Source organism: Euprymna scolopes, chromosome 5 (genome assembly GCF_053919585.1).
Source record: "Euprymna scolopes isolate OS-2025 chromosome 5, ASM5391958v1, whole genome shotgun sequence".
Classification (NCBI taxonomy): domain Eukaryota; kingdom Metazoa; phylum Mollusca; class Cephalopoda; order Sepiida; family Sepiolidae; genus Euprymna; species Euprymna scolopes.
In genome coordinates this window covers 159494663-159504662 of record NC_136486.1, presented here as the reverse complement: position 1 = coordinate 159504662, position 10000 = coordinate 159494663, and the positions used below count along the sequence as shown (strand labels likewise).

Below are 10000 nucleotides of genomic sequence, written 5' to 3'. Positions count from 1 at the left end.
TTTCGTTGTTTTTATTTTGCATTAAAACATATCAATCTACTACATATCTAAAATATTGTCAGTAGTAATAACAGGGCAATTATTGATGATTAGGGTAAACACATGAACATTCTTTGGTAGAGAGAATGTATAGAATAGTTAAGAATATATTAACATCCGTTCTTAAGTTAAGAATTGTTTCCCATATAGTAACTATGTTATTTAGACACTCATGTTTAAATTGGAGAGGGGACTTTGTCAACTATTCTATTCATATACCGTTCTTTTTGCATAACAATCGTTAATTATTTTCAATTGTTTCTGAAATATTTAAATAGCATTTTGCCAACTAATGACAAATGTAAATCGGCATTTTTAGTCGTTTCATCATTTTAGATCAATTAAAAGGAAAACATTTGCGAAAAATATTTAACCCCCCCTCCGTATATTTAATATATGTCCCTCCTACTCACACACTAAGTGCATTTTTTATTTGCAAAAATATGTGCAGATATAAGAAGGTTTTAGAGTAATTCGAAAAAAAAAGACAGTAACAAATCATTAATTAAATATATATACAAAGAATCGAAATCGGAATCGGAGTCGGGAATCGTATCAGATCGGGAATTTAATACAGAATTGGTAATTGAATCGGAGCTGGGAAAAAATTTTGAATCGTCCCATCACTAGTATGCACACACACACACACACACCCGCAAATATATATATATACATGTATACACATATATATATACACACATGTATATATACATATATACACTTAGGGGATCAGACAAAAGGACCGGACACAACCCCCAACCTAATTAAAGCAAAAACAGATAAAATCCTAAATGAATCAAAAACATTAAAAATCACTTTTTTATTTTTATTTTAATTCAATTAAATTTAGGAAAATTAGACAGCAGGGAACTAATTTTAGAAAAGTATGAAAATTAAGCATATGCGGAATAAATGTCAATTGAAGATAGAGTTTAAGAATATTCTTAAAGACGATATAGTTTTAAATAGTATTAAAGTGTCTCTCACAAAAATATATATTTGTTTAAATATTTACTCTTGTTTAAAAGCAAGTAAATTGATTTTTCTAAGTTAGGTACGCGTTCTAAGGAGACTTTTCTTTTATTATCTTTTACGATTATTATATTAATAAAAAAAATAAAAAAAATAAAATCCTATTACCAGAATTAATTCATCATAATAAATTTCGGTTTAATCATAAATGCGTCAGTGATTATAAAATCGTGTTAATAGTTTGAAAAAAAATCAATTACTCCGTGATTGCTCGAAACATGACAGAAATTCAGCAGAATTTAAAACTATAGAATAGAAAGTCGCTTAAATAGTATTTGAGGTGTACCGCTTACTTCCCATTTAAAATGATATCTCTTGATATGACGATCATAATATCTGTTTACAGTCGATGTTTATTCCGTACTTGCTTAATGTTTCCACAATTCCAAAATTACGCAATTTTCTTTGCTAATTTACCATTGTGTCATTTAATTATCAGCGATGTTTGAAAGTATTTTTTTTGACAAAAATGTTTTGTTTAATTTTTCAACATTTTTTGGAACATGTAAATCAACCGCTTATTTAAAAGGTTACCTAGAGAATTTATGCAACATTTTTAAAACTTTGTTTTTAAAATAAAATAAATTTACATCGTATTTCGATGTTATTATCATTTTAGTTTTAGTGATAAGTTAAAAACAAGAAATATTTCTCATTAGTAGCAATAATGAAAAATTAAATTAAAAATTTAAAACAATCGGTTTTGAAATCGTAAATTAGATACACATTTTTCCGATTCCGATATCTCCAAAAGTTCCGATTTTTTAGCCTTTCAGTATAAAATTACAGATTTTTGTAAACTTTTATTTATTTTTCTTTTTTCTATTTTTACTCTCTCAAAATGCCGCTCCTGACTCGTTACTCGTAAAATAGGGACATATTTTTTCCGATTTCAATGTCTCTAAATGTTCTAATTTTTTTAAAAACTTTTCAGTATAAAATTTAAGATATTTTGTTAGCTTTTATTTATGTTTTCTATTTTTGATTTTTATCCTCACCAAATGCCGCCACCTGGTATATGCCGCTCGTAAAATAGGGACACACTTTTCTGATTCCAATACCTCCAAAAGTTCCGACTTTTTAACAAACTTTTCGGTATTAAATTTAAGATATTTTGTTAACTTTTATTTATTTTTATTTATTTATTTATTTTTCTTTTTTCTATTTTTCACCTCTTAAAATGCCGCTCCCTGACATGGACAGCTCGTAAAATAGAAATACATTTTTCCGATTCCAATACCTCAAAAAGTTTCTGATTTTTTAAAAACTTTTCGGCAAAAAAAATTCCGATTTTTTGTTAGCTTTTATTTATTTTCTATTTTCAACCTCTCAAAATGCCGCTCCTGACATGTGTCGTTCATAAAATAGGGACACATTTTTCTGATTCCGATATCTCTAAAAGTCACAATGTTTTACAACCTTTTCGGCATAAAATTTCAGATTTTTTGTTAGCTTTCATTTATTTTTATTTATATTTTTACCTTATCAAAATGCCACCCGTGCCGCCGCTATATATATATATATATATATATATATATATATATATATATATATATATATATATATATATATATATATATATACACACACACACATATATATATATATATATATATAGTTTTCATCTCACTACTATATAATAGCATTATTCAATATAATAATCGATGGGGAATTCATCTAGATTAATAAAAACGTAATCTGCATGAATTAAAATATCATATTTAAGCGTATCTTACGACTAGGCAATGCCGGACGTCCGGCTAGTATATCTATATAAATGTATAGAGGAAAGTAATTTATAATATTAAATATTTCGACGGTTGTTACATTTGAATACCGCTATAAAATATATAGAGGAGCAATCCGTTTGATCCTTGGCTTAATTAAATTATAGTAAACGTCGCAAATGTTATTGTTTTTGTTGTCAAATGATTTTTTAAGCTCTTTTACTATTCACCCGAGTTATTCCATTTGAAACAGGTGGCGGCGACGCATTGTCTTTCCAAGGTGAAAGCAAATTTAACCTGACAACAAAATAAATAATTGAATCGAATTTGCAGCAATTCGCTACTCATTGTGTTGAAATTGTCTTTCTTTTTCTTTATTTTCGTCTACGACTTAAATGACAAATCTTCTTGCAATGGAAGTTATAAAAAGTGTTTGAATATACGAGTTTAGAAACTTTTTGAATAGTTAAAAACTCGTTCAATTCATTGATTTTTACTTTAAAACAAGTTTATTAGTAGAGTAAGAATACGCTTTCAAAACATTGAAAATAAATTTAACAAGAACATGGAAAAGTAATTTTTAGTAAAACTGGAGTTTATTTTAGTGTAATTTCAGAATGTTCATTAAATAAAACTTAACCCCAACCAAACCCTAGCCACAACCGATTTCTCGTTTTCCGTGGCTCACCCCAAACAAGACGCATTGCCCCCCCCCAAGAGGTAAGAGGCAAGAGGCTACCATGAATTAGGAACTGTATCTACAAAGGTATTCTAAGTAGATAATAATGCAGACAGATGTTTATTTACATTACATTTAAGTGTCTGCATTATTGTACAGTCTATGAATCGTTATAACTCTAATTTATTGAATTTCCCTTGTCATCAAGATTTATAGAAGTGTAGAAGAGTAAGTATACAGATTTCATAATATTGGCAATCATTTCATAATATTGGCAATCATTTCATAATATTGCCAATCATTTCATAATATTGGCAATCATTTCATAATATTGGCAATCATTTCATAATATTGCCAATCATTTCATAATATTGGCAATCATTTCATAATATTGCCAATCATTTCATAATATTGCCAATCATTTCATAATATTGCCAATCATTTCATAATATTGGCAATCATTTCATAATATTGCCAATCATTTCATAATATTGGCAATCATTTCATAATATTGGCAATCATTTCATAATATTGCCAATCATTTCATAATATTGCCAATCATTTCATAATATTGGCAATCATTTCATAATATTGGCAATCATTTCATAATATTGCCAATCATTTCATAATATTGGCAATCATTTCATAATATTGGCAATCATTTCATAATATTGCCAATCATTTCATAATGTTGCCAATCATTTCATAATATTGCCAATCATTTCATAATATTGGCAATCATTTCATAATATTGGCAATCATTTCATAATATTGCCAATCATTTCATAATATTGGCAATCATTTCATAATATTGGCAATCATTTCATAATATTGGCAATCATTTCATAATACTGCCAATCATTTCATAATATTGCCAATCATTTCATAATATTGCCAATCATTTCATAATATTGGCAATCATTTCATAATATTGGCAATCATTTCATAATATTGCCAATCATTTCATAATATTGCCAATCATTTCATAATATTGGCAATCATTTCATAATATTGGCAATCATTTCATAATATTGCCAATCATTTCATAATATTGCCAATCATTTCATAATATTGCCAATCATTTCATAATATTGCCAATCATTTCATAATATTGGCAATCATTTCATAATATTGGCAATCATTTCATAATATTAGCAATCATTTCATAATATTGGCAATCATTTCATAATATTGCCAATCATTTCATAATATTGGCAATCATTTCATAATATTGCCAATCATTTCATAATATTGCCAATCATTTCATAATATTGCCAATCAAAATTGCAAAATCATAGAGAATTCACTTTTATCAAAATGAAAGACTATTTAAAATAATTTCGCAATATTGATGAACATTGCGAAATTATTGTTAAATGAAACTTAGCACTAACCCCAAGCTGTTATTTTATTTTTTTTACGGCATAATCACGTTTTACACACCGGTTCCCGTCAGATCACCGAAGTTAAGCAACGATGAGCCTGGCCAGTACCAGATGGGTGACCATTTGGGACTTCCAGATGCAGTATGTGCTCTCCGCTTATCTAGGCATTGTTTCCAGTCGTCCTGGACTTCTTCTTGCCAGTGGACTTTAGCAGTGCCGATTTAGGAGAGGTGTGGTTGTAGATTGCGCAACCCTTGCCACACAATTTTACTACAAACTGGAGGTCATTTTCTAGGAACTCAACCATTGCTTTATAAAAGCTTAATATCGTATGAAATAATTTTTCATGCAGAACTTTCATATTGGATATTCTGGATGCTTTAGATATATTAAGCACTATCGCCCTAGCTTTAACTACCTCATATTGTGTATAGACAAGACGGTAGTCAACGTAATGATGTAAAGGTAACCTTCCTCATATTGTACTCCACGTAATGTGTACTGGAAACCTGCTGCAAGATACCTTTTTGAATCTGCATGTATAACACATGCTTGCCGCAGTGAATGGTGACATCTGAAGTGTGTGCGACACGATGTTGACCCTCGTGAATCACCTAAAATACTTTATAGCTAGACTGGCTCGATTCTAATGAGCAAAATATATAGTCATATTCGAGTTTTGCCAACGACGACAACCATTATGTATAGAATACGAGTTCAGAGATGATTGTTAGGATATTTTTTACAAAGGAGTCACGAGTCATCATGCTTATAATAGAAGAGGATTGTCTTAAATCCATATTTCGTGTAAGAAAGACGTTTAGAATTTTCGAGTTGGTAAACTGTAATGATTAAAAGATTAAAGTTGCGAGACACTTAAGCAAGGATAATTTTACAGTCAGTTCGTTTAGTCGAGTGTTTGAAAACTGGTACCACAGAGGGAATTCTCATCTATATATTAATACGATAGCGTGTGTGTTCTTTTCTGTGTCACGCTTACGTCGAGGTTACATAACTGTTATGAACTTCCATTTCTTGTCATAAATAATTTGACCAAGAATTCTTCATAAGTTTTGGTTTCGGTTTCGATTATAACTAATGCCAGTCCAGTAATATATATATTTTTATAAATAATTGCATCAAGAATTCTTCATAAGTTTTGGTTTCGATTATGGCTTAAGGAACTCAAGTTATATATATATATATATATATATATATATATATATATATATATATATATATGTTTTTATTTTGGTTTCGATTCATGCTAATGCATCCAAGTCATATGGCTATTTTTTATTTTTGAAATCACAACTTTATAATTTATAAAAATCGACAGTACATTAACTCTATAATTATATATATACGGAATCTGCACGAATTAAAATATTATATTTAAGTGTACTTTGCGACCGGACTTTTCTGGGTATTTGTGCTCGCTTAGATAAATACTTTTGCAGTTATATAAAAAAAGCTGCAATAATATCAGAGCGTCTCTATTTACACTAAACATCTACATAATGCCAACATCAGTATATTACATATGAGTCCCCTGTGGAATTTCTACCGGTCCTACTAGTATTACACTGAATGCAATATACATAAAATGATTTGTCATAGAGGTTGGAAAAAATAATGTCAAGTTCAGCTCAAGATTTAGTTAATTATTATCCAATGGATAAAATCAGGTCTACAAGTTTTGAACGTATTAAGACATTTTTTTAAATATCTCGAAACCCAACGTACGCAATCAGAAATATATATAAAAAACAACAAAGAAAAAAAAACACAAAACGAGCAATTTACATTAAATTCAAGAAAAAAAAACATCAATACTGTACTATCCATTCTAGTAGCCATCTTTTTCAGCTAACAGATTCATAAGATTACGCACAATACAACCTCAGTGAAAAGGCCAGAATAGTTGGTAGTTAAAGAATTACATTAATCTAATATATTTGTAAATATATAAATACATTTTTTATAAGTGATATCTTTTCATGTCAAATTAAAAAGAGATTACTTCAAAATATACATAAACTGAAGAATGCTTAATACAAATATTACAAATATGAAATTTTAGAAAGTTTTGCGTATGAAAATATTAACGAAACTTTTACGATGATATCTAACTTTCTTTAAAAGTAAACGTTGAATATAAATATATAGATGAAAAATACATGCAAATAAATACGCATTAATGATTTATTATTAAGATAAACAAAACTTAATATGGTTTTAAAAATGAAAAATAAATAACTGCTTTTAGATTGAATTAATTTATGGGAATGACATAAAGTAAATTGATAAGTAATCAAAGTTTTATATCGTAGATGAATTTTCTCGATCATCCTCCAGAGAAAAAAATATATGAACAATAATAAATTCAATAATAAATTTATCTCATAATCTGTGCAATATAGCTTAATAATGTTTATGTATGCTCTGTTGTTTTATGTTAAAAATCGTCGAGCTCATACTGTGAACACGTACGTGTAAAAACAATTATTTTCTCACATTTATATGTGCATATATATTTATACCTAAATTTATATATCTGTGTTTTTTGTGTGTATTTAGTCAGCCATTCATTATCTTTATATCTCTAAGGCTAGCAGAATTTTACCTATTCGGTAGTTTCTTAATCCTTGTTTTGACTCGACAAACTAGTTTCTGGGTCTATAATGTTAATTCACAGAGTATAGATCTGATATTTCTTTTTTTAGTGCAATGTTACCCGGATATAAGATACCTCTTATCCCTACAACACTCTTATATCAGGTCACGCTTATATCCGGGTTACACTGTATATTAACACAGGCTCTAATTTGAGACAAGAGAAAACCTCTCTTATAATCCTTTTTCTTATATTTCGGTCTATTATATCAAGGTTTACACTATATCAAACACTTTCATGAATATGATTAAGGAAAATAACGAAAAAGAAAATTATCCATTTAATCAGATATATGTAAGTGTGAATTGTAGCTTGGTTGGTTGGTTGTTTTTGTTTTACGGCATATCAACCTTTTTCAGGTTATTTAATGCCGAATCTAGTTATTTTGAGGAACGATTTTTATGGAGTATATTTTTTTTAAAAGTCAGATTCTGTTTAACCCATAGTTGGGACCCTAACAGGTACTACCACTCCGGGTCAGAGTGGATCTGGGAGCAATTAAATGGTGGCTCCACACTCCACAAGGCTCACAAGGTGGGGCCTCACCATCGGATATAGTTTAAGGTCATATCTAGGACCGTGAATTGTAGCCTTAGAAAATAGTCATAAAGAACGACGCGAACACCAAGTGTAGGTAAGAAAATTACATTGTACAAAACAGTGAATACATAGAAACGTTGTTTGATTCTTTTGTCTACCGTGCCCAATTTTCAGGAAAAGACTGTTGTTTTTGTACGTTTTGTAGCAAACATTTTTTCCTGTGTCATAATGTTTCTTAGAGACAATAGAGATCCTTAATTTTGTTTGTATTGGAAGCAGTTTTTCAAATACGGGTCTTTTCTTCCGCTTTTGAATACCACGTTGTTAGTTCGAATACATTGTCGCCAGTAAATGTGGAACATTAAGTAATTTTTAAATTTAATTTCAATGTGCGTTATCGAATCATTATTGCCAGTTGCTGTAAAAAATACTGGCGTGTAAAATTCCGTTTTTCCTCAAAGGTCATAATTAAAGACGAGGTTTTAGTAGAAAGAATATATTGTAGAAAGAAAATGAATATAAATAAAGGTTGTCGGCATGTTGTACTATTAAGTTAAACAGTCTCGCATTAGGTCGTGATAATTAGCCACGAAAGTATTACTTTTCGAGGTTTTTATAATGTTAGAAAGATCCATTATAAGTGAATGAGTAAGTACTCATGACAATATATATATATATATATATATATATATATATATATATTATCGGAATCATTATCATCACTTCCAATGAAGATCACTGAGACGTATAAAAATGTTAGAAAAGCAAACAAAAGAAAAAAAAAAAAGAAAAAGAAATTTTTAAAAATCAGAGAAGAGAAAAGACTTGATGGGTAGAAACAAACAAAGAAACAAACATTTTTATTAGGAAAAGCGAAAAGAAAACTTAGGGCCAAAAAAGTTAACGAGTTGTCTGCTGCTAAAATCTTGCTCTAAGTTACAAAAGAAAGTCCATTGTGTGGTAACTATTACGAAAGTAAGAAGGAAAGAACGACGAGTTGAGAAAGCTTTTTTTACTTACTGCTGTGATATGAGATTACATTGATCCGTTTGTTCGTCATTGATTTGCGATTGTTCGCCGTTTTTCGTCTGTGAACAAATTATATCTTGTTGATATGAATTCTAATATCGAATGTTTTTTTTAATTTTTATTTTTCCTTTTGTTTGAAAAATAAAGAACGCACATGAAAACTGTTTTAAAAACACGCCTTTAGATGCAAAAAAAAAAGAATTTTGTTTATTTTATTTTTAAATTAATTTTGGATATAAAATCCCTCATGAGAGAAAAAGTTCTTATTTTTTCCCCCTCTGAATTAAAAATTCCATCATCCTGTTGTTTCTTTTTCTTCTCTTTTATTTCATGTAATTTTATGTGTTTTAGTCTCGATTGTACAATGATCTATTTCAATTAATTTGAAAGTGGACAATATTTTTTGGTTATGGATTTATGTCCGGCCTTGTAACTCTGGATTATATTGTTCTGTGATATCTTGAATATGATACAGATATGATAGACTGCCTCCCGTAAAATGCCGTTCTGTATTCCATAACTTTATAGTGTTTCATTGCGCACTCTATCTCCTCTTTGATTTCAATATTTTCCCAGTCTTTTATCCAGTTTTTTCAGGACGTTCCTAGTGCTTCTACGTTTAGTAGTAGTTTTTATAGAAATCGCTCGATACAAGGCATGAAGCCATTTGATGTAAGGAGGTAGCGTAAACGAAAACTATTTATCACAAAGACAGGAGATGCCTATTGACCTTAGTCTTGTATTACATTTATTTTGACTTTGTTGACGTTCCATATTCCTTTCAGCCCCTTGGCAAGTTCAGTATAGTTGCTACTTTTTAGGGTTTCCTTGATTCTCACCATTGAACTGCTAGGACGTCAAAATGTACTATTTGGCATTTTTTCATTTATCT

The 10000-nt window shown here is 29.3% G+C and overlaps 1 protein-coding gene and 1 pseudogene across 2 annotated transcripts in view; both read left to right on the top strand.

The window, feature by feature from the left end:
- Nucleotides 1-10000, top strand: part of LOC145277023 (uncharacterized) — a 257832-nt gene that overhangs the window by 211508 nt on the left and 36324 nt on the right. The gene's annotated exons all lie outside the window — the stretch shown is intronic.
- Nucleotides 4893-5010, top strand: LOC145277149 (5S ribosomal RNA; annotated as a pseudogene).